The sequence below is a fragment of the Neomonachus schauinslandi genome, chromosome 9, assembly GCF_002201575.2.
Source record: "Neomonachus schauinslandi chromosome 9, ASM220157v2, whole genome shotgun sequence".
In the NCBI taxonomy this organism is placed as follows: domain Eukaryota; kingdom Metazoa; phylum Chordata; class Mammalia; order Carnivora; family Phocidae; genus Neomonachus; species Neomonachus schauinslandi.
The window spans coordinates 111,992,545-112,017,399 of NC_058411.1; the positions used below are offsets into that span (position 1 = coordinate 111,992,545).

General features: G+C 43.1%; 1 protein-coding gene and 1 long non-coding RNA gene across 2 annotated transcripts in view; both read right to left on the reverse strand.

Moving 5' to 3' along the window:
- The window catches only part of EDC3 (enhancer of mRNA decapping 3), a 59,803-nt gene extending 50,337 nt beyond the window's left edge, over positions 1–9,466 (reverse strand). The window contains exon 1 of the mRNA XM_021693881.2: positions 9,343–9,466. The gene's annotated coding sequence lies outside the window, so the exon portion shown is untranslated. The remainder of the gene's footprint in view (positions 1–9,342) is intronic.
- A 5,686-nt stretch (positions 9,467–15,152) lies between these two features.
- Positions 15,153–17,225, reverse strand: LOC110583779. Its single transcript, XR_002480532.1, has 2 exons — positions 17,128–17,225; positions 15,153–15,210 (listed from the first exon to the last, which is right to left on the reverse strand). It is a non-coding gene; the product is annotated as an uncharacterized LOC110583779 (long non-coding RNA).
- Positions 17,226–24,855: the final 7,630 nt, after the last annotated feature.

Below are 24,855 nucleotides of genomic sequence, written 5' to 3' on the forward strand. Positions count from 1 at the left end.
TAAGCAATATCAGAAAACTATGCTGGGGGCGCCTGGGTGGCTCAGTTGGTTAGGCGACTGCCTTCGGCTCAGGTCATGATCCTGGAGTCCCAGGATCGAGTCCCATATCGGGCTCCTTGCTCAGCAGGGGGTCTGCTTCTCCCTCTGACCCTCCCCCCTCTCATGTGCTCTCTCTCTCATTCTCTCTCTCAAATAAATAAATAAAATCTTAAAAAAAAAAAAAGAAAACTATGCTGACAGAACAGAAAATAATGTATTAGCAGGCTCAATCATAAGATTTTTTTTTACATTTTATAAAAAATTTCAAACATACACAAATGTAGACAGAGCAGCATAATGAACCCTACATACCCATCACTTAGCTGCCACAATTATCAATATAAGAATTTAAGAAATCAGGTGAATTTCCAATGCAACACGATTTCCACAACACTGATAATGGTAAAAGGCACAAAATACACACACTTTAGGCTTACTTCCCATGTCCTAACAAAACTCTGTCTACTTAATACCACAAAAGTATGAATTTCCTTTCCTATCATTTATACTCCATCATAATCCTACTCTGATGCTTGTATTAGATAGATGCAGAATGAAAGCTGTGATAACAAGAATTTTTTTCAATACCAGAAATTAATCAGAGGTGAAAAAGACTTACTTCTTCCTCATTCAAAACGTTATCTTTAAGACTAATGCTAAGGCGGGGCGCCTGGGTGGCTCAGTCGTTAAGCGTCTGCCTTCAGCTCAGGTCATGGTGGGATCGAGCCCCGCATCGGGCTCCCTGCTCCTCGGGAAGCCTGCTTCTCCCTCTCCCACTCCTGCCGCTTGTGTTCCCTCTTTCACTGTGTCTCTCTCTGTCAAATAAATAAAATCTTAAAAAAAAAAAAAAAAAAAAGACTAATGTTAAGGCGCAGCTGGGTAGCTCAATCGGTTAAGCCTGACTTTGGCTCAGGTCATGATCATGGGGTCCTGGGACTGAGGACTGAACCCTGTGTCAGGTTCCACGCTCAGCAGGGAGTCTGCTTGTCCCTCTCCCTCTGCCCCTCCCTGCACTCGTGGGTGCTTTCGCTGTCTCACGAAGGAAAAAAAAAGGCACTGATGTGAACCAAAATAAAAAGCTTTTGCACAGGAAAGGAAACCAACAAAAGGAAAAGGCAACCTACTAATGGGAGAAGATATTTGCAAATGATATATCCAATATGGGTTTAATATCCAAAATATATAAAGAACATACACAACAAATACAAATAATCTGATTAAAGATGGCCAAAGGACCTGAATAGACACTTTTCCAAAGAAGACATACAGATGGCTGACACATGAAAAGATACTCAACATCACTAATCATCAGGGAAATACAAATCAAAACTACAATGAGGTATCACCTCACACCTGTCAAAATAACCAGTATCAGAAAGATAAGAAACAACAAAGAATATGGAGAACAGGGAACCCTCGTGCAGTTGGTGGGGATGCAAACTGGTGCAACCACTGTGGAAAACAGTATGGAAATTCCTAAAAAATTAAAAGTAGAAATACCACACAGGGTGCCTGGGTGGCTCTGTTGGTTAAGTGTCTGCCTCTGGCTCAGGTCATGATCCCAGGGTCCTGGGATGGAGTCCCACACCAGGATCCCTGCTCAGTGGGGAGCCTGCTTATCCCTCTGCCCCTCCCCCTGCTCGTGCTTTTTTTCTCTCTCTCAAAATAAATAAATCTTCAAAAAGAAAAGATATATGTGCCCCTATATTCATTGCAGCATTATTTACAATAGTCAAGAAATGGAAATAAACCTAAGTGCACACTGATAAATGAATATATAAGATGTGGTATACACACACAAACACTGGAATATTACTCAGCCATCAAAAAGCATGAGAACTTGCCATTTGTGACAAAATGGATGGACCTAGAGGCCATTCTGCTATGGGAAATAAGTCTGATAAAGACAAATATCATATGACTTCACTTGCATGTAGAATATAAAAAACAAAACAAATGAACAAACAGAAAAAGAATCATAGAGAACGGGTGGTTGCCAAAGGGGCAGGGGTTAGGAGGATGGGCAAAATAGGTAAAGGGGATTAAGAGGTACAAAATTCCATTTACAAAATAAATAAGTAACAGGGATGAAAAGTACAACATAGGAAATATATTGTAACAACAGGGGCACCTGGGTGGCTCAGTTGTTAAATGTCTGCCTTTGGCTCAGGTCATGATCCCAGGGTCCTGGGATCGAGCCCCACATCGGGCTCCCTGCTTAGCGGGGAGCCTATTTCTCCCTCTCCCACTCCCCCTGCTTGTGTTCCCTCTCTCGCCGTCTCTGTCAAAAAAAATAAATAAAATCTTAAGATAATAATATTTCAACAACAGTGTATGGTGAGCATAGTGTAATGTACAGAATTGTCAAATCACTGTGTTGTACACGTGCAATATAACATTGTACATCAACTATAATTCAAAAAGACACTGATGTACATTTAAGTTTATATTGTTAATAATTGAGTAGAATTTTTTTAAGGACTTTATTTATTTGACAGAGAGAGACACAGTGAGAGAGCGAACACAAGCAGGGGGGGTGGGAGAGGGAGAAGCAAGCTTCCCGCTGAGCAGGGAGTCCGATGAGGGGCTCCATCCCAGGACCCTGGGATCATAACCTGAGCCGAAAGCAGACGCTTAACGACTGAGCCACCCAGGCACCCCAATAATTGAGTAGAATTTTTAATAGTTTCAAAATGTGGACTGCCAGTTCTACAATAGAAACTTTATAAAAAGTAACTACTCAACATGTAACAAATTGCCCTTTTTATTATCAGAAACTTCCCTCTATATAAAATACAACATTAATACATTATTCAAAATTCATCAAAAAGGTTTAACTATAAAGAAAATTCCTCTATTAACTGAAAACAGTGAATCTAAAACAAGTGAGTGCCACCATCTGGGTTCCTAATCAGGAGAACACACTAAGGAAAGGGCCTTCATCAATTATAGGGCTAACACCTTCATGTCAAAAGAAGAGCAACAGCTGAAGCAGAGATCTAGGAGCCACAAGGAGACCAATCTTTGATGCCTTTTACTTTCTACTTTTCCATCAAGGTATAATATATATAGTAAGTCTACATATTTTAAGTGTACAGCTGAATGAATTTTTTGCATACTAATTCACCCACATAACCACCACCTAAATCAAGACATAGACTATTTCAAACACCCCAAAAGGTTTCACTGTGCCCACAAAGGTAGCCATTATTCTGATATCTAACACAGAAGATTAGTTTAGTCTGTTTTTGAACTTCATGTAAATGGAATCATAAAGGTTCTCTTTTAAAATATTTGGCTTCTTGAGGCGCCCGGGTGGCTCAGTCGTTAAGCGTCTGCCTTCAGCTCAGGTCATGATCCCAGGGTCTTGGGATCAAGCCCCACATTGGGCTCCCTGCTCAGCGAGAAGCCTGCTTCTCCCTCGCCCACTCCCCCTGCATGTGTTCCCTCTCTCGCTGTGTATCTCTCTGTCAAATAAATAAATAAAATCTTTTAAAAATAAATAAATAAAATAAAATGTTTGGCTTCTTTTGCTCAATATTATACCTGTGAGATTCATCCTTATTGCTGCCTGTAGCAATAGTTCATTCTTTCTCATAGCTACATAGTATTCTATAACTATGCCTCAATGTATAAACCCATCCTACTGTTGATAGTTGGGTGATTTCCAGTTTGGGGGGCTATCATGAATAAAGAATTAAACATTTTTGTATTTGTCTTTGTGGGGAACAAATGTACCCATTTATGCTGGCCATATTACACAGGAAGTCCTAGAGTATGTATGGACTACTTTGCTCAAATGCTAAACTATCACTCTTTCCACATTAAGGATGAGACTTTTCTGTATCATTTCTTTCATAAGAAGCCTTTAGATAACAGTCAGCCCTAAATGATCTTCCACCCATGATGCAACTGAGGCAGTAGCCAAAATAATTCATAAACTACAAATGAACAACTTGCCAATTACCGACCAATCAACTTCCATTTTATCTGCCACATCAGACAGAACTCACACCATTCAGATCCAAGGAACAGCTCTGGTCCACTAAGGACAGTTATAATTACCAGCTGGAGATAAGTGGTTAGTTACAGATGTATTTTTCCACACATTTATCTGGAAAGCTGTTTAATCAAAATCTTGGGAATGGCAGAGATCTTAAAAAAAAAACATCTAGTACAATCTTAGTACTAATTCCAGATCTTCCATAAAAAGCAGCACAGTGAAAAGGGCATGGACTTCTGAAGTCAAACATCACAGGCCCAGGTTCACTTCTGGACTTCACCATTTACCAGCACTGATCTGGGCAAATTATCCTGAGTCTCAACTGTCTCAACTATAAAATGGCTATTATACCAATTATACCACCACCTCAGAGAACTACTGTGGAGATTAAATGAGATAATCTATATAGTTTCTATCATTAGTAAATTTTATTTCAAACGTCTCCTTTTAGCAGAAATATTGACCAGATAAGCGACTTGAGTTATGGCCCTAGAAAATCATAGCGTGAAGGCCACTTCCATTCTTACCCAAACAAAACTACAAAAATGCAACTACAGGGGCGCCTGGGTGGCTCAGTCGTTAAGCGTCTGCCTTCAGCTCAGGTCATGATCCCAGGGTCCTGGGATCGAGCCCCGCATCGGGCTCCCTGCTCTGCAGGAAGCCTGCTTCTCCCTCGCCCACTCCCCCTGCATGTGTTCCCTCTCAAGGAACAAGCAAAGGAATCAATTTCCAGTCTTTCATAAACCCGATCAGCCCACATAATTGGATTATCAATAAAACATTTTCAACCATAAAATGTATTATTTTAGGACATGAGTCTGAAAACTACAGCCCCTGGGCCAAATAGGGCTCACTACCAATCAAGGTTTAGAAGAACACAACCACATTGGAAGTGCCTCAGTGGCTCAGTCGGTTGAGCCTTAGAAGCCTGATTTTGGCTGGGGTTGTGAGATAGAGCCCCGAGCTCAGCATGGAGTCCACTTGAGATTCTCTTTCCCTCTCCCATTCCTGCATTCTCACACTCTCTAAAATAAATAAATCTTAAAAAAAAAAAAAGGAAAAATATGAAATAGACAAATCCCCAGAATAATGCAAATTACCAAAAGTGACTCAAGAACAGAAAGTCTGTATAGACCTATACCAAGTAAAGAAACTGAATTAGTGGGGTGCCTTGCTGGCTCAGTGGGTAGAGCATGTGACTCTAGATCTTGAGGTCCCCATGTTGGTGTAGAGATTATAAATAAACTTTAAAAAGAAAAGGGGGGGTGCCTGGGTGGCTCAGTCGGTTAAGCATCTGCCTTCGGCTCAGGTCATGATCCCAGGCACCTGGGATCCAGCCCCGAATCTGGTTCCCTGCTCAGCGGAGAGCCTGCTTCTCCCTCTCCCTCTGCTGCTCCCCCTGCTTGTGCTCTAAATAAATAAATAAATAAAATCTTTAAAAAAAAAAAAAGTGGGGCACCTGGGTGGCTCAGTCATTTAAGCCTCTGGCTCTTGATTTCAGCTCAAGTCATGATCTCAGGGTCATGGGATGGGGCCCCTTCCAGCTCTGCGCTCAGGAGCCTGCTTGAGATTCTCTCTGCCCTCCCCCTATGCACATACTTTCTCTCTCTCAAATAAAAAAAAAAATTGGGGTGCCTGAATGGCTCAGTTGGTTGAGCATCTGCCTTCAGCTCAGGTCGTGATCCTGGGGTCCTGGGATTGAGCCCCACACCGGGCTCCCTGCTCCACAGGGAGCCTGCTTCTCTCTCTCCCTCTGCCTGCCGCTCCCCCTGCTTGTGTGCCTGCTAGTGCTTCCCTCTCACTCTCTCTCTCTGTCAAATAAATAAAATCTTAAAAAAAAAAAAAGTGGGGTGCCAAGGTGGCTCAGTCGTTAAGCGTCTGCCTTCAGCTCGGGTCATGATCCCAGGGTCTTGGGATTGGGCCGCCATCGGTCTCCCTGCTCAGTGGGAAGCCTGCTTCTTCCTCTCCCACTCCCCCTACTTGTGTTCCCTCTCTCGCTGTGTCTCTGTCAAATAAATAAAATCTTAAAAAAAAAAAAAAAACTGAATTAGTAATTAAAAATCTTCCCATAAAGAAAAGCCCAGGCCCAGAAGACTTCACTGGTAAATTCTATCGAATATATAGAAAAATAAAAAATGCTACACAAACTCTTTCAGAAAACAAAAGAGAAACATTTCCAAACTCATTTTATGAAGGTACTATCACTCTGATACTAAAGCCAAAGACGTCATAAGAAAACTTCAGTATCCCTCAGGAACACAGACATGAGAATCCTAAACAAAATATTAGCAAACTAAATTCAGCAACATATAAAAAACATATACACCATGACTAAGTGGGGTTCAATCCAGGAACACAAGATTGGTTTAACATCCAAAATTCAAGCAATGTAATACACCATTTACACATATCTTATACATATCTTAGAGGGTTTGTTTTTTTTTTAATATAGAAAAGGTTATTTGTACATTTTAAAAACATCAAGGGGCACCTGGCTGACTCAGTCAGTAGAGCATGTGGCTCTGGATCTTGGGGTTGTGAGTTCAAGCCCCACATTGGGTATGGAGCTACTTAAAAAATAAAATTAAATAAAAACAGTGAATTGTGTATTTAGATAACTTTGTATTTATTATTTATTTTTATTTTAACATTTTATTTTTTTTTATTTGACAGAGATAGAAGAGCACACAAGCACAAGCAGGGGGAGAAGTAAGAGGGAGAGGGAGAAGCAGGCTCCCCACCAAGCAGGGAGCCCGACACGGGGCTTGATCCCAGGACCCTGGGATCATGACTTGAGACGAAGGCAGACACTTAACCAACTGAGCCACACAGGCATCCTTTGTATTTATTTTTTTAAAAGTCAATATTTACACGTCAAAAATTACATCCTAAACTATTTAAACTACTCAAATTTATGATGAAAAAATTTCAAATGCCAACTTAATGTGTAAGAGATACATAGATTTTCTAATGTTCTAAACACTAAAAAATGTTGTAAGACCTGAGTAACAAGGGAAAAAGAATCATTCATGCCAAAGCAACTCCACCGTATCTTCAGACAGCCAATAAAAAATTATTTTTGAAAATTTGACAAATTCCAACTCCTTTTAACTTCTACCCCCAAATTAATTTACTCTTGTAGCATACCCAGACATAAACCTAATACTCCAGGATGGAGCCAACCAGGGCTGTGGTCAACCTTCCTTTCTTCTTCTAGATTCTATATTCTCCTAATCTAATCTACTACCACAGGTCACCTCAGTTCTAACCACATCACTGATTCAGATGAATGAGACTCCACCTGAACTCCTTCTAAGTCACATCTCTACCTTCATCAACTAGTATAATTGAACTTTTTGGACCCAACTGAAATTTCTCACATGTATATGACCCTTCCATTTCATTAAACTGCATTGGACAAATCTTGTAATTAACCAGATGATATTTTCTCTCTTCACTTCATAAAGGTAACAAATCTGATAAGCACACCTTCCAGATAAGGCTTTAAAATACACACTGTATATAAAGAAAGTGATACAGCTTCAACCCACCCGAATCCCAACTCTAAGCCGTATCCATAAATCAAACCCCTCCAGACCCTGATGTTCAAAACCAGGATTCCATCTAATTTTACCATAATCTGGCAAATTCCCCTATCTCACCCACCAGGTCATCATAAAAGACTTAACAAATGTCTTGCTAAAATTCTGACACACTATCACTATATTCCTTTGACAATGTGAATGTCCTGTCCTGTTGTTCTCGCATTGTTTATAACTCTAGCACCCCTGCTCCTCTGGCTATTAAGGATAGAAAAAGGACACATTTTATTTTTCACTTTACGTTAGTTACAGCATCTCAGGAATTACAAATTATCTTAAACATTTTCTAGCCCATTGTTTTTCAGCAAAGTTTTTTTGTTTTGTTTTTAAAGATTTTATTTATTTATTTGACAGAGACAGACACAGTGAGAGAGGGAACACAAGCAGTGGGAGTGAGAGAGGGAGAAGCAGGTTTCCTGCGGAGCATGGAGCCCAATGTGGGGCTCGATCCCAGGACCCTGGGATCATGACCTGAGCCGAAGGCAGACGCTTCACGACTGAGCCACCCAAGCGCCCCTAGCCCATTGTTTTTCAAACTACAGGTCTTTAGCGGTCATATTAGCCGTCAATTTAGTGAGCTGCAATCAACTTTTTTTCTTTTAATGAAACAGAAAATGTCAAAGGGCATCATATGCAGAAAGGGTAAACTTTTGGGCTGTATGTGTGTACTCTGTGCATGCTGGGAGCACATTAAGTCATAATGTAAATGTATCTAACTGTGGGTCTCAGGTCAAACAAAGTTTAAAACACACTTTGCTAGTCCCACAGCCCCGCCCCCACAAGGAAGCTCCACCAAAAAAATTCTTAGTAATCAAAAGTTATTTGTAGCCATCTTCATTTCATACAGAGAAACCAACAGAAATTTTGAACTCGGTACACCTAATCTGCCAATCATTTAAAAAAGGCCTAGAATCCATCTGAGGTTTCCAGTTGAAATACTAACCTGCTCAGAGATAGTCATTTATGTTCTGATGGTAGTAAGACCTGTATTTGACAGCTGACTGAAATCAGTTTAGTCTGTGGCTAGGGAAGAGAACAAAAACCATTCTGATTCCTCATCCGTAACCACAGGAGAGAACTGTTAGGACTCCTCCTAGCTCTGGAATTGGGAGATTCCCTGAAAACCAATGGGCGAGGACACGCCAAAACACTTGAACCACTCAACAAGCCAACTACTGATAAATTCAATTCATAAATTCAATCATACAAAGAGCACTTAAAGAAGCTCAGACTTATACCTACAGCTGGAAAGAATCAAGAAGCTGCGCCCTGGCAGGTATCATTATTTCTCAACCAACCTTCCCTCTCAGACCCCAGTTCACGTCTATCCGCAGGCTACATCGGTCACAGATGTGGCACCCGAGCTGTTCCATGCCACCCTACTCCATTGTGCGAAAGGACACTGAGGCAAAGAGCGGTCGAGCTGCAGCGGCCATCAACGAGGCGAAACCAAGAGGCTAGGCCGCTCATGCCTCACACCTCACACGATTCCCAGGCTATTTAGAATCCTGCTGCCTTCAGTCTTCCACCTCAAACCATACCCCCTGAGGAAACCCCTAGGGCCTGGCCCCCAGCTCGCGCCCGCCTCGATAAAAGTCTACAAGGCCTCGAACCCGAAGCCTAAAAGCAAACGCGCCTGGCAACCCCGGAAGCCCCCTCCCGCCAGCGCCCACAGCCCAACGGCCCCCTCGTTCCCACCTCCACGCCGTCTGGCCGCCGCCTCCTCCGCACACCTCGCCACGTCGACCCCGCAACAGGAGAAGACCCGGAGGCTGAGGGGCTTCTCCACACCCACCCCCACAGCCGCGGCCGGAAGCGCCCCGCGACTCCACGCCACCGTCGTGAGGTCACTTCCGGCGCGACGCCTTGGAAACCAGACGGCAGGCTGTTGGCAAGCGGAGCGCCCGGGAAATTTGAGAGCTTGCGAGAGCGCGGCGAGGGCAGGCGCTCAGCCTTCCTGAACCCGGCCTGGGCGCCCATTTTGTGAGCCCCGCCTACTTTTGTTGGGTAGAGGCCTGGTTGGAGTAGGGGTCCTGCTCTGCTCTCCCGCCCAGACACCTGGGGGACTCCACTCTCCCGCGCAGTCCTGATGAAATGTCCCCGCTTTCCCTCCAGACCCCTTGGGCTTATCGCTGATGAAGACCGGAGGACTTTGGAGAGTGCCTGGTGACGTGGACCCCATCCTCGATTAGGGTTGCAGCTGTGGGACGCAATAAGTAGGCCCCCCTCGAGGGATTAAATTCCCTTCGTGGTTAATCTTAAGAGCGTATCAGCTTCCTCTCGTTTTGGATTTAGCGCTAAGCCATTCTGTATTTGCATTCGGCCTCCGCCCCCCCATACACACCCCACTACTTGGTACAAGGGAAAGTGCCACTCTCCTTGGGGCATTTTAGAGCCTCCTGATGGTTTTGGAATATAGGTAAGGTTCGGTGGGCTGGAGTCCGGAGCCCACGACCAAGACAGAATTCTTGAGAGTCTGGTGCAAAATGGTGGTTCAGCACCCGAGGGCAGAAAGAGCTGCTGTCCCAGGGTTGTGAGGGGTGGCTGATTTTATACCTGGGAGTTAGGGGAAGTAAGGAAAAGCGAGGATTTCAAAAGAACTTTCATATGCTAAACAGGACCTACAACATACCAGAGGCCTTGCCATTGTCAAATTAAGGGTTGTTTTTTATTTCCTTCTAGCAAGGCATTAACATTAAGATAGTTGGGAGCTTCCTGGAGGAACTTTACACTCTGTCTGCTTCAAGTATCTTGTCAATGGGCTGCAGGTTCTAAAGACATTTAATTCTATCTACATTTCTTTCTGGAAGCTAGGTTATTGATAGAACTGCTTTGTTCTTGTATATTGCTAAGACATTTCTAAACTGAGGGAGACTCCTGTCTTGCAGGTTTGTGATCTCTACAATATTTGTTTTTCTTTAGCTATAGGGCAGCCAGGAGTGTCTGAGGAATGTCAAATATATCCCATGTGGGGGGCTGGGGGGTGGTCAGCTTCTGCTTTGTCCTCAGCTTGCCTTCTGTTCCCTCATCACAATCCTTTAAATAAACTGTCTCCAGGGTTTATATGGGGTGGGTTGCTAGTGACTGTAAGATCGAGTTTAGGAGGATATGGTTTGCATATTCATTTAGAGATTTATGAGTTAACCCGGCCTCAAGTGAATAATTTAACAGAGCATTATATTCTCCATCTTTTGATAGGTCTACAGTGAGAAAAGGTTTTCCATATACTAACTCAAAAGGACTTAATCCTACTGGTTGTTTTGGGGCAATCCCCATTCCAGTTTTCCTGAGTCTCAATGCTTAAGATTGAGTATCTACAAAGATGTGTTATTGAAACATTTTTTTAATCAGAGATAGCCAAATCAGGACTAATTCATTGTGAAATAAGTCAAATTTTAACAGATTTGGCCTAATGATTTATATAAGCTCAGCAAGAAGTGATTGATCATATAGATGTTTTAAAATCTGCTTTGCCAGGAGACTGGGTGGCTCAGTCGGTTAAGCGTCTGCCTTCAGCTCTGGTCCTGATCCCAGGATCCCATGATCCCAGGAGCCCCCACATCGGGCTCCCTGCTTAACGAGGAGACCGCTTCCCCCTCTCCCTCTGCCCCCCCACTCATGCTTGCTCGCTCCCTCTCGCACTCTCTCTTTCAAATAAATAAAATCTTTAAAATAAATAAATAAAATAAAATCTTCTTTCCTGGAACTTTTTATAAGGAATCTCTAAGTTGAACTTTTAGTAGCTTCTTTGGACCAGAAACCAAGCCAAGTGCTTGCTAGGCATACCTGTATATCTAGACAAATTCCTCTTCTCAGGGTCCCCAGTATATCCTGAGGGTCCTGCACCTTCCACGAAGTAACATTCTCTATTCGCCTGGTAGGGCTGCTGGGAACTCTGTAAGCAAGGTATCAGGCCAACATTTACAAGGGACTCTATTGGCTCCATGCTTAATAAAGTCAACCTTAGTTCCTTAAAGCTGTATGGTCATGGGCGCATGGGTGGCTCAGATGGTTAAGCGTCTTCCTTCGGCTCAGGTCATGATCCCAGGAATCATGACCTGAGCCGAAGACAGGCTTAACCCACTGAGCCACCTAGGTGCCCAAGAAGAACAGATTCTTAATGAACTTATGCAAATGACTGTACTTGATGAAAGAAGGAATACTTATGGAGATCCTTTGAATTTCAGAGGGTTCAGATAGAAAAGTTAAAGGCTTTATTTTATTATTATTTCTGTATATCATTGATGTCTTAAGAGAAAGTTTCTTTAGTCTGGAAGAATAAATATTAGAGAACCAATGTTTTAAACCAAAGTCAAACTATAATCATCCTCAGCTTAGTTGGTTCTGGAAATTCTTACCCATTTCAATTTTATGATCTTAAAGATAATAAAAACCTGTATTTGGGGGCGCCTGGGTGGCTCAGTTGGTTAAGCGACTGCCTTCGGCTCAGGTCATGATCCTGGAGTCCCTGGATCGAGTCCCGCATCGCGCTCCCTGCTCGGCAGGGAGTCTGCTTCTCCCTCTGACCCTCCCGACCCTCCCCCCTCTCATGCTCTCTCTCTCAAATAAATAAATAAAATCTTTAAAAAAAAAAAAAAACCCTGTATTTGTCAAAAGCCCTTTTTATGAATCCCCTTGAGATGAAACACGTTTTGCAAGAGAATAAGAACAATAACTATTCATGACAAAAGATTCAAAAATGGACAGGGTTAAAGATTTGATGAGAGGTAACAATACAACATAGCTGGCAAGGAAATCTGGTTATTTCTGTGACACACAACGCTTAAGTAATCAGGATATTAAGCAATGGCCTTATACCAGAACACATTAAAACTTTAGGAACTGCATATCATCTCTAGAATAATTACAGCTTTTACCCAAGCAATACAACTTAAGGCTTATTATTTAACAATGCTTCCCTTATTTCCATCAGTCTTAATTACATTTAGCAGAATTTTAACTCTTAGAGACCTTAGTCTCCTGTGAAAACTAAGTAGTAACCAATTGTGAACTGTCACACCAGAATTCTTTAGATGGCAATTTTATGAATCTATTAAGCACAAAGCAGATTTACCAACAGACTTAAATATCCTTAGTTTATTTGCATTAAGAAGTCAAAAGCTGGGGTGCCTGGGTGGCTCAGTCGTTAAGCGTCTGATTAGGCTCAGGTCATGATCCCGGGGTCCTGGGATCGAGCCCGTATTGGGCGCTCCCTGCTCAGCGAGGAAGCCTGCTTCTCCCTCTCCCACTCCCCCTGCTTGTGTTCCCTCTCTTGCTGTGTCTCTCTCTGTCAAATAAATAAATAAAATCTTAAAAAAAAAAAGTCAAAAGCACAAACCTACATCCAGTAATCAATGCTTTAGCACTTTATCCTATTTGTAAAAGACCTAGATGTCCAATGAATTCAATCCAATTTATCATCCAAGCAAAATTTTAAAGTTTCAGGTTACCAAAGACTTTGAAAGCTATCTTAACAATTACCCATGAAAATTTTGAGACAGACCATTAATCATGATTTTAGTCATCTTTTTACTAAAACTGCAACAGAGGAGCGCCTGTGTGGCTCAGTTGGTTAAGCGTCTGCCTTCGGCTCAGTTTCTGGGATGGAGCCCCGCATCGGGCTCTCTGCTCAGAGGGGAGCCTGCTTCTCCTCTCCCTCTGCCTGCCGCTCTACCTACTTGTGCTTGCTCACTCTCTATCATATAAATAAATAAAATCTTTAAAAAAATAAAATTGCAACAGAGATAACACGAGCTTATTTGACCTTCAGTAAATTTTGGTAGAATAAAATGCTGATAACTCTAAAGACAGGTCTACCTTAAATAAACCAAAAAACTTAGTTGAAATACCGAACTATGTTCCACCGGGATCCGCTTTTAAAAGTCAGTGAGTTTGCTTCCCATTGTTAATTTTTACCTGAGAGACTGGTGGGGAAATCTGAAGAGGGCAGTGTTAAATCCAGAGTATGCTCTGCTCCTGGACAGCGAGGGGAGGTGGAGGAGCCATGGTGCCAGAGGCACTCAGGGTGGTCTAGAAGCCAGTTATGCAGGCTGCACCCAAGGTGGTACAGAAACAGAAGGGAGGAGAAAAGGGAGACCGAAGAGGCAAAGTGCTGCCAGAGGCAGAGAAAGGGTTCCCCATTCTAGAGCTCATCAGCTCAACAGAGAGCAGATGCCATGTTTTCCTGCCAAGAAGAGGGAATAGGCAGTCCACATCCAGCTGGAGAAGACAGATTTATCCCGAAACAAAGGGAGTTTCGACAGCCGCTTGAGAATATTCCTTCTTTTTTTTTAAGATTTTATTTATTTATTTGTCAGAGAGATAGCGAGAGAGAGAGAGCACAGCAGGGGGAGCGGCATGCAGAGGGAGAAGGAGAAGCAGGCTCCCCGCTGGGCAGAGAGCCTGATGTGGGGCTCAATCCCAGGACCCTGGGATCATGATCTGAGCCCAAGGCAGACACTTAGCCAACTGAGTCACCCAGGTGCCCCAGGAATATTCCTTAAAGCCCCCGTCCTGGAGTAGACTAACAGAGACAGTTGGTTCCAATCATAGCCAATAACCTGGGAAATGAATGAGGGCAAAGCCCCCACATCTAATAGGAGGAACAATTAGAGTCAGCATCCCCTTTGTCAGGGATGACCTGTGTTTCCTCCAATCTGGGTTTATTCGGAGGAGGCCTATTTAGATAATTATGATCCAATATATCAGGAAGGAGTTTACCGGTCTGGTTATGACCAAACACATTCTGCAAGAGGCATTTATGTCTGGGTCTTGATTTAGAGCCCCGAAGGCCTGGATGGACCTAGGGTACCTCCATCTATGTGCCCTGTTTCCTGCAGAACTGATAAATCCTACTGAGGCCATGCTAGACCAGGGATGTGGAGAAGATCACATTAGACCAATGAGGAGGAAACCTCACACGGGACTCTTAAGATTGGCAGCCGTCCTGATGACATAGGTGGCTGTCCCATGCCCAAGACAGACAATTTTGTACAGAACAGGAATAAAGAGATGGCATCAAGTTTCTGGGTCTTATTACCATCCTGGCCAGGGTACTAACTTCCAGCCAAAAGGCAGGCTTTCTCCTCCCCATAGAGTAGCCACAGGCTAGAGGATTGGAGCCTGAGCAATAGACATGAGTGTTCCAACAAGACCATACTCTTTAGGGGTGCCTGGGTGGCTCAGTCAGTTAAGCAAGCATCTGCCTTCGGCTCAGGTCATGATCCTGGGGTCCTGGGATCGAGCCCCCCATTGGGCTCCCTGCTCCGTGGGGAGTCTGCTTCTCCCTCTGCCCCTGACCCTGCCCCCCCAACTTGTGCTCTCAATCTTTACTATCTTTCAAATAAATAAATAAATAAAATCTTTAAAAAAAAAAAAAAATACTCCTTAAAAAGTCCCTGAGAGTAAAGGGAGAGGAAAGTACTCACCAAGTTTGTACCGAAGCTCAGAGTCCAGATGAAAAGACTTGAAGCCCCACGTAGAGATGCCAAACGATGTAGTTTTTTTGAATATTGGTGAGGTTGGTGTGGTCCCGAGCCGATGGCCAAGAAAGAATTCTTGAGACATCTTTGGTGCAAAAAGGTGGTTTTATTAAAGCTGAAGGAGCTACTGCCCTGGATTGTGAGGAGCAACTGATTATATACTTTGGGGTTGGAGGAAGTAATGGTAAGGGAAGTTCCAAAAAGATTTTTTAGGCTAAAGAAGACTCACAGTAAGTATACTAGAGACAGTGCTATTGTCAAGCTCAGGTTGTTTTTCCCTCTAGGAAAGCATTAACATTAAGACAGCTGGGAATTTCCTTGAGGAACATTATACTCTGCCTGCCTCAAGTATTTGTCCATGGGCTGCAGGTTATAAGGACATTTAATTTTATTTACATTTCCTTCTGCCTTTGTTTCCCACATCAACAACCACAATGAGATACCACTTCAAACCCACTAGGATGGCTGTAATTAAAAACAAAAAAAATTTGAGAAGAAGTGTAGGTGAGGATGTGGAGAAATCAGAACCCTCATCCGTTGCTGGTGGGAACATAAAATGGTACAGCTGCTGTGGAAAACAATTTGGCAGTTCTTCAAAAAGTTAGAATATCCATATGACCCAGCAATTCCACTTCTAGGTATATACCCCAGAGAACTGAAAACATATGTTCGAACAAAATTTTGTACACAAATGTTCATAGCAGCATTGTTCACAATAGCTGGAAACAGGTGGAAACAACCTAAATGTCCATCAACAGAACAGAAAAACGTAGAGACAAATTAAATTAGAGGTTGCCTGGGGCTCAGGGGAGGGGCAAATGGGAAATGGCTATGCATAAATGGGCCCAGGGGGGCGCCTGGGTGGCTCAGTTGGTTAAGCGACTGCCTTCGGCTCAGGTCATGATCCTGGAGTCCCGGGATCGAGTCCCGCATCGGGCTCCCTGCTCGGCAGGGGGTCTGCTTCTCCCTCTGCCCTCTTCCCTCTTGTGCTCTCTGTCTCTCGTTCTCTCTCTCTCAAATAAATAAATAAAATCTTAAAAAAAAAAAAAATAAATAAAAAAAAAAATAAAAAAAAAAATAAAAATAAATGGGCCCAGGGTCTCCATAGGTTCGCCTCTTCTGGACATTTCACGTAAACGGAATCATAACAGTACATGGTCTTTTGTGGCTGGCTGCTTCCAAGATGAGAACAAAGGCAAAAGAAATGTAGACAATTAAATTTCCTTACATCTTGCAGCCCATTGACAATAACCTTAAGGCGGTTGTGAGTTCCTTGAGGAAGGTGATACTCTGCCTGTCTCAGGTATTTGTCAATGGGCTATAAGTAGTAAGTGATGTGTGAAACAAAGGCAGAAGAAAAACTATTATTACTGCCCACAGCCCATTGACAAGTCCTTGAAACAGACAGACATTCCTCTAGGAACTCAGCTGCCTTAATATTGACTTTGCTAATGGCAAGAGGGAATCAGCCCTGAGAGGGAGCAGAAGGCTAGCTGAGGACAAAGCACAGGCTGACACCCAGCAACCTTCCCCCTCCCCCACTCCTGGGTGGGATTTGTGTGACATTCCTCCAAGAAGCTCCCAACTGTCTTAATGTTAATGCCTTACTAGAGAGAAAAACCACCTTAGCCTGATAATAGCAAGGCCTCTAGTATCTTGGAGGTCCTCTTTAGCATATGAAAGTTCTTTTGAAATCCTCCCTTTTCCTCACCTCCCCCAACTCCCAAGTATAAAATCAGCCACCCCTCACAACCCTGGGGCAGCAGCTCTTTCTGCCCACGGGTCCTGTCCCCGTGCTTTCATAAAACCACCATTTTGCACCAAAGACATCTCAAGAATTCTTTCTTGGTCGTCGCCTCCGGACCTCACCCCACCGGACCTCACCCCACCAAACCTCACCCCACCGAACCTCACCCCACCGGACCTCACCCCACCGAACCTCACCCATATTCCAAAACTACATCACCTCTACACCTCTCCCACCACAACCTGTGATCCTTACCTTCTTGGCCTTCTCTGTCAAGCTCCTTTCCCAATATCCAGACGAGAGAGAATGGTCTTAATTTTTTAAATAAGGCAGGGATAGATACTGAGCATAAAGAACAAGGGGAAGGTAGAACTGTGCTGGATACTAGGGGAGGGTGTGTTTCCTGTTGGAAAAGATGTCCAGGAAGAGAACAGACAACTGTCCCGGCTGAGGCCTCAGGCAGGAGAAGGCTCCCAGCTCCAGCCACCCAGCCTCCTGTTCTCCCTCCCCTTGTCCTCCTACATACTCAGGGATGAACCGGCTCAGCAACAATTGGCTTTTTCAGATGGTGTTGCTGAGTTGCCACTTCCTACTCTGGTTGCGGGGTTTTAAACAGTTTGGGGAATCCCCGCTTCACAGGTTCCCAGGCAAGCCTTAGGGGTTGTGAGGGTGTGCAGGTTTGCGGATTTTCCTCTGCGGACCCTGCAAGCCAGCTATTAAAGTACTCAGGAGACAAGATCTCACCGTACAGGTACAGAGCAGGACCAAGCAGAAGTCCGGAGGTCAGCAGGGAAGGTGTTCCATGGAAAAAACCTAGGTCGTCCTGGCAGACGGCCCAGAGGGTGGGCTCCCTTCCGGGGTCATCGTGCTCCTGGGGACCTAGAAGCCAGCTATGTTCCCCCAGCATACCTCAAGGGTCAGACTTGCTGTGCAGAATGATTAGGAGTTGAGGACACTTCTGGGTGTTCCCCACAGCCCAAATGGGTGATGACTGCAGGTCGTATACTTCCATGATACCTTGTTCTCCACTACCACGCACCTGGGTACCACATCCTGAGATCTCTGACATTTCCCCTTCAAGAGAAGTGCCAAGTGGGAAATCAATGAATAGTTTCACATGCAGGGTAAAAGCCTTTAAACAAATTTGGTGACAAACCCAAGAATTCCATGGCCTGTTTCACAAGTCTGCATTTTTCTTAAATAGATTGAGTCTTCTTTTGGAGACCCACCAAAAAATGCTCAGTGATGTGGGAAACAAAGGCAGAAGAAAAATTATCAAGTTTCCTTACTACTTCCATTGACAAGTCCTTGAAACAGGCAGAGGGACATTCTTCTAGGAACTCAGCTGTCTCGATGTTAATACTTTGCTAAGGGCAAAAGGCAATCTTAGGCTCAATCTTCAGGATCCTGTAAGTCTACTTTAACATATAAAAATTCCTTTGGAAATTCGCTTTATTTCTACCCCCTAAGATACATTTTGGGCAATCATCCTCCAAGCATATGACCCACAGATATACATCTGAAGGGTCTCATGACTGAATTTTTACTAAATAGTAATAAATGACCTAACAATAGCTAGCCCCCGGGATCCTGGAAACCTTGTTTCCAAAACACCTGGGAGGCTTAAGCTATCCCTAACCCCCTTCCAACTTGAAAGTATATAATGGGCCACTCCTCACAATTCCAGTGCAGCTTTCTGCCCATGGGTCCGGTCCCATGCTTTAATAAAACCACCCTTTTTCATCAAAGATGTCTCAAGAATTCTTTCTTGGCCGTTGGCTTGAACCCTAACATCTCTCTTACATCACTCAGGAATTGGGGCACCTGGGTGGCTCAGTTGGTTGAGCATCTGACTCGTGATTTCCTCTGAGGGTCATGAGATTGGGCCCCCTGACAGGCCTGCACACTGGCCATGGAGCCTGCTTAAGCTTCTCTCTCTCCCTCTGCCCCTTCTCCCCTCTCTAAAAAAAAAGAAAGAAATGCTCAGGAAAAAAAGCCCCAACAGGGTAATTTACATCTTTATTTATTTATGACCCAATCCTGTGGAAAAGCAGACAGAGGTGTAAACAGAAGAAAAGTAAACCTGGACAAGCAAAATAAGAGGCTCCAAGTCACCCAACCAACAGAGAAAGTTATGAGGGAAGAAATCAACAAGGATGTATGGAATGCCAACATTGTGCTCATCCCTCATGTTAAAAACTGGGTTGGAGGGGCGCCTGGGTGGCTCAGTCGTTAGGCGTCTGCCTTCGGCTCAGGTCATGATCCCAGGTTCCTGGGATCAAGCCCCACATCGGGCTCCCTGCTCGGCGGGAAGCCTGCTTCTCCCTCTCCCACTCCCCCTGCTTGTGTTCCCTCTCGCTGTGTCTCTCTCTGTCAAATAAATAAATAAATAAAATATTTTTTAAAAAAAACTGGGATGGAGGAGGCAACAAAGAAATAGGCCTGCCATGAAGAAGCTTATTGTTCAACCAAGGAAACCAAATTAATACATTGTATCAATTATTTATTGCTATGTAACCAACTCGCCCCCCAAATTTAGTGGTTTAAAATAACAACCACTGGGGCGCATGGGTGGCTCAGGTCATGGTCCCAGGATCCTGGGATCAAGCCCCACATCGGGCTCCTGCTCAGCGGGAGGCCTGCTTCTCACTCTCCCACTCCCCCCTGCTTGTGTTCCCTCTCTCGCTGTGTCTCTCTGTCAAATAAATAAAATCTTTAAAATAAAATAAAATAACAACTATTTGGGGCACCAGGGTGGCTCAGTCGGTTAAGCATCTGCCTTTGGCTCAGGTCCTGATCCCAGAGTCCTGGGATGGAGCCTGCTTCTCCCTCTCCTCCCCTCTCATGCTCTCTCTTGCTATCTCTGTCGCTATCTCTGTCTCTCTCAAAAAATTTTACAAAATCTTTAAAATAAAAAATAAATAAAATAACAACCATTTATTCAGCTAATTAGTTTGTGGATTAGTCAGATAGTTCTCCTGATTGGGCTAGGCTTGGCTCATCTTTGCTGGACTTCCTCAAGGAAGGCTGGCCAGGGTCCGTCTGGTTTAAGGTGGCCTTGACTGCTCTGTGTTCCACATACTCTTGTATTCTCTAGAAGGCTAGCCTGGGTTTGTGCCTGGTGGTATCAGGAGCCCAAGAAAGGACAGCAGTGTGCTCAGAACTAGCACGCCATCACTTGCAATTCATTCTATTGACCAAAGCAAGTAACAAGGCCCTTCTCTTATGGCCCTGCGTGGTGTGTGGAGACCTGTGCATACAAATTTCTTCCTTCCAAGCCTCATTCCTGTTTCTTCCTGTAGCCTCACCAACTTTATCATACCATATCCAACATGTACACGATAGAACAGGTAGGAAGTATTACCCCATTTCATAGTTGAGAAAATGTGGACTCAAGGAGTTGAAGTCACTTGCTGAGGGTCATACAGTAAATGGAGGAGCTGAGATTTGCACTATTGATAAGATACCAAGACCAACAGAAAGACAAAACTGAATGAATTCAACTTGCCAGCCAAGGGAGCCCTGTGTTCATTCAGAAAGTCTCCCAGCAATGCTTGAGCAGGTCTGATAGATTTTACACTGAATAAATGCAGGAGATTTTGATTGGCTCTAACAGAAATGGAGAGATTCTAAATGGCCCTAACAGACATGGGGAAAGATTCTGATTGGTTCTTAGACCAAAACTGAGCAACTTCAACATTCTACAAGGGTCCCACTCCTTATGAGGTTTTTTTTTTCTTTACATTAAAAAAAATTTTTTTTTTAGATTTTATGTATTTATTTGAGAGAGAGAGAGAAAACAAGAGACAGAGCATGGGGGGGGAGGGGCAGAGGAAGAGGGAGAACCAGACTCCCCACTGGGCAGGGAGTCCTACACAGGGATCAATCCCAGGCCCCTGGGATCATGACCCGAGCCGAAGGCAGACGCTTAACTAATTGAGCCACTCAGGCACCCTAAAAAAAATTTTTATTGAGGTAAAATACACGTAACATAAAATTTACCACTAGTGACATTTAGTATATTTACAATGTTATGCAACCATCACTATTAATTCCAGAACATTTCATCATCTCAAAGGAAACCCCATATCCATCAAGCGGTCACTCCCCATTCCTCCCTCCCTGCCACCCCTGTCAATCACTAATCTGCTTTTTGTCTCTATGGATTTGCTGACTCTGGATGTTTCATATAAATGGAATTATTACAGCACATGGCCTTTGTGTCTGGCTTCATTCACTTAGAATGTTTTCAAGATTCATCCATGTTGTAATATGTACCAGCACTTCATTCCTTTTTATGGCTGAATAATATTCCATTGTGTGGACACACCACATTTTATTTAACTATCAGATGATGGATATTTGGGCAATTTCCACCTTTTCGCTATTGTAAATATTGCTGCTATGAACATTTGTGTACAGGTTTTTGAACACCTGTCTTCAGTTCTTTTGGGTATATATCTAGGAGTGCAAGTGCTGGGTCATATGGTAATTCTGTGTTTAACTTACTGAGGAGCCAACAAACTGTTTTCCTCAGCGGCTGCTTTTTTATATTCCCATCAGCAATATATAAAGATTCTAATTTTTTCACACCCTCCCAACACTTTCCTTTTTAAGATGATGATTACTACAGCTATTCTATTGACTATGAAGTGATGTCATTGTGATTTTGATCTGCATTTTCTGAGTGCTTAATGATATCGAGCATCTTTTTGTGTTCTTTTTTTTTTTTAAAGCTTTTATTTACTTATTTGACAGAGAGACACAGCAAGAGAGGGAACACAAGCAGGGGGAGTGGGAGAGGGAGAAACAGGATTCCCGCGGAGCAGGGAGCCAGATGCGGGGCTCGATCCCAGAACCCTGGGATCCCGACCTGAACGGAATGCAGACGCTTAACGACTGAGCCACCCAGACGCCCTCTTTTTATGTTCTTGGCCATTTTTATATCTTCACTGGAGAAACATCTCTTCAAGTCTTTTGTTAATGTATTAATTGGGTTGTTTGTCTTTTTGATACTGGGTTGAAAAGTTCATTATATATTCTGGACATTAGTCTCTTACCAGATATGTAATTTGCCAATATTTTTCCCTTTTGTGTATTGTCTTTTCACTCTCTCAATAGTGTCCTTTAAAAAAACTACTTTTTTTTATTTTGATGAAGTCCAATTTATTTTTTCTATTGTTGTTGTGCTTTTGATGTCATATCTTTTTTATTTTTTAGGATTTATTTATTTATTTGAGGGAGAGAGAAACAGGGGGGGAGGGGCAGAGGGAGAGAGAGAGAAGCAGACCCTGCTGAGTGCAGAGCCTGTTGCAGGGCTCAACCCCACGACCCTGAGATCATGACCCAAGCCAACCAACATCAAGAGTCAAATGTCCACCTGACTGAGCCACCCAGATGCCTCTTGATGTCATATCTAAGAAACTACTGTCAAAGATGTGCATCTGTGTTTTTCTTCTAGGAGTTTTATGATTTTAACTCTTATATTTAGCTCTTTGATCCATTTTGAATTAATTTTTGTAAGTGGTGTGAGGTAAGGGTTCAACTTCCCTCATTAACATTTTGATACCGGGGCACCTGGGTGGCTCAGTTGGTTAAGCATCTGCAAAGTTTCCCAGGTCTTATGATTTAAAAGAACAATATTCTCAGCATATCATTGACAATGATATGATTTCAATGAACATAAGCCCTAATATTATGCCCTCGATACTTATTATCAGTAGCAGCACCCTGTTTGTCCTTTTTAAAATCTCCCTTTTGATCCTTTTTTTTAATCTAAGAAGAGACCACTAAATTTGGATTCATGTCCCCAGATCTTCACAGCTGTGTTTATTCCTTCTCTTTGTCCAGTTGATCATCAGTTGTTCAAATAATTAATCCACTTTCTTTCTCTGCAATATCATTTGATGAATCAATTTTCAAAATAGCAGTTGCACAGTAGCTTCTAGGACTCTAGAGTTCAAGCGTCCTGTCACTCTGATGTAAAAATACCGATTAGAACCTTGAGAAGAGTTTAAAAAGCACTTCTAAACCATAACTCATGTCTTCCTGAGAGCTAGCCATGAGAATTGATTCCAAAGGGTATTTTTAAAAGCCAAGTAGGCGGTGCCTAGGTGGCTCAGTTGTTAAGCATCTGCCTTCGGCTCAGGTCATGATCCCAGGGTTCTGGGATCGAGTCCCTGCATCGGGCTCCCTGCTCAGTGGGGAGTTTGCTTCTCCCTCTCCCACTCCCCCTGCTTGTATTCCCTCTCTCGCTGTCTCTCTCTGTCAAATAAATAAATAAATAAAGAAAGAAAGAAAAAAAAGCAAGTAGCATATTTTTTTAAAGATTTTATTTATTTATTTATTTAACAGAGAGAGAGAGAGCACAAGCAGGCAGAGCATCAGACAGAGAGAAAAGGAAAAGAAGACTCCCTGCTGAGCAGAGAGCCCTATGTGGAGCTCAATCCCAGGACCCTGGGATCAGACCTGAGCCAGAGGCAGACACTTAGCCAACTGAGCCACCCAGGTGTCCCCCAACTACCTTATTTTTAATTTTATATAAAGATTTTTCTACTGGGACGCCTGGGTGGCTCAGTCGGTTAAGCGTCTGCCTTCGGCTTGGGTCATGATCCCAGGGTCCTGGGATCGAGTTCCGCATCAGGCTCCCTGCTCCGCGGGGAGCCTGCTTCTCCCTCTGCCTCTGTCTCTCTCTCTGTCTCTCATGAATAAATAAATAAAATCTTTAAAAAAAAAAAAAAGAATGGAATCTTAAAACAAATTCATTAAAAAAAAAAAAGATTTTTCTACTTAAGCAGAAGCATTTCTCCAATTATACAAGAGGAGGTATTTCCTAATGGACAGACAGCACCTTATTCAGCCAACAAGTAACTCAGTCTAATTCTATAACCGAATGCCATGGTGGCAAATGAATCAAGGCTTTTTCACTGGGCATCAATAATGAATGTTATAGAAAGAAAAGGATTTTGCATATAATGTTCCAGTGCAGGTGTACCAAATCAAGGAGCAAAGACATTCACGAAGGGTAGGAAAGTCATTTCTTGGATTCCTCCTAGATGATCTGCACTTCAAGAGGCATGCCACTGAGAGCAGAGTAAGACATCTGAGAGACTATCAGAGAATATAATAGTATTAAAATCCACGAATGGCATAAAAAAAACATTCCTAGGTAGCAGGCTTCTCACTCCCTTCAGGGTCCCCATTGTGGAGCAATATTTGTTTGGCGTAAACACTTAAGGTACAGTCTGTAGTTTTCTTAAATTTACTATTTCTCAGATGTCTAGGAATGATTATAGCTAAATATGTCTAAAGAGACAACCAAGAGAATGTAGTTAGTCCTGCCAGCACAAGGACATTTTCCTTGATCAATTAGCTGAGGGTCACAAAGTGTTATTGGTTACTTCTTGTCATGTGACATAATCAGCAAGATTTTATTATACGGCTTTACAGAAAACCTATCGTCCTTTATAACTGAGATATTTATGTCATATTTACATGAGCTATCTTAACTCAAACCATATAATCTAGAAAATTTTTTGAACTCTTATAACTAGTTTCATTTCCTCAATATAATCAGTCTGTATGATGTACTTTCTTTTTACATTAAAGTTGTTAATTGTGGGTCAATCAGAACAAATTAATTCCCATGAATGAGCCTTATTACAATTGCAGCTGGTGGCATCTTTAACAGAATACCTTAATAGAAGAGAGCTCCCCACTCTTCTTGGAGACAAATGACAAATTCAACAGCAAGTTAAATTTCCTGAGGTAGCTACTAAATCTAACAAATGAGCTGTCTTTATTTTTTTTTAAGATTTTATTTATTTATTTGAGAGCGAGAAGAGGGAGAGCGAGAGAACACGAGCAGGGGGAGAGGCAGAAGAAGTGGGAGAAGCAGACTCCCCTCTGAGCAGGGATTCCCCGATGTGGGGCTCAATCTGGGACTCCAGGATCATGACTTGAGTGGATGGCAGATGCTTCACT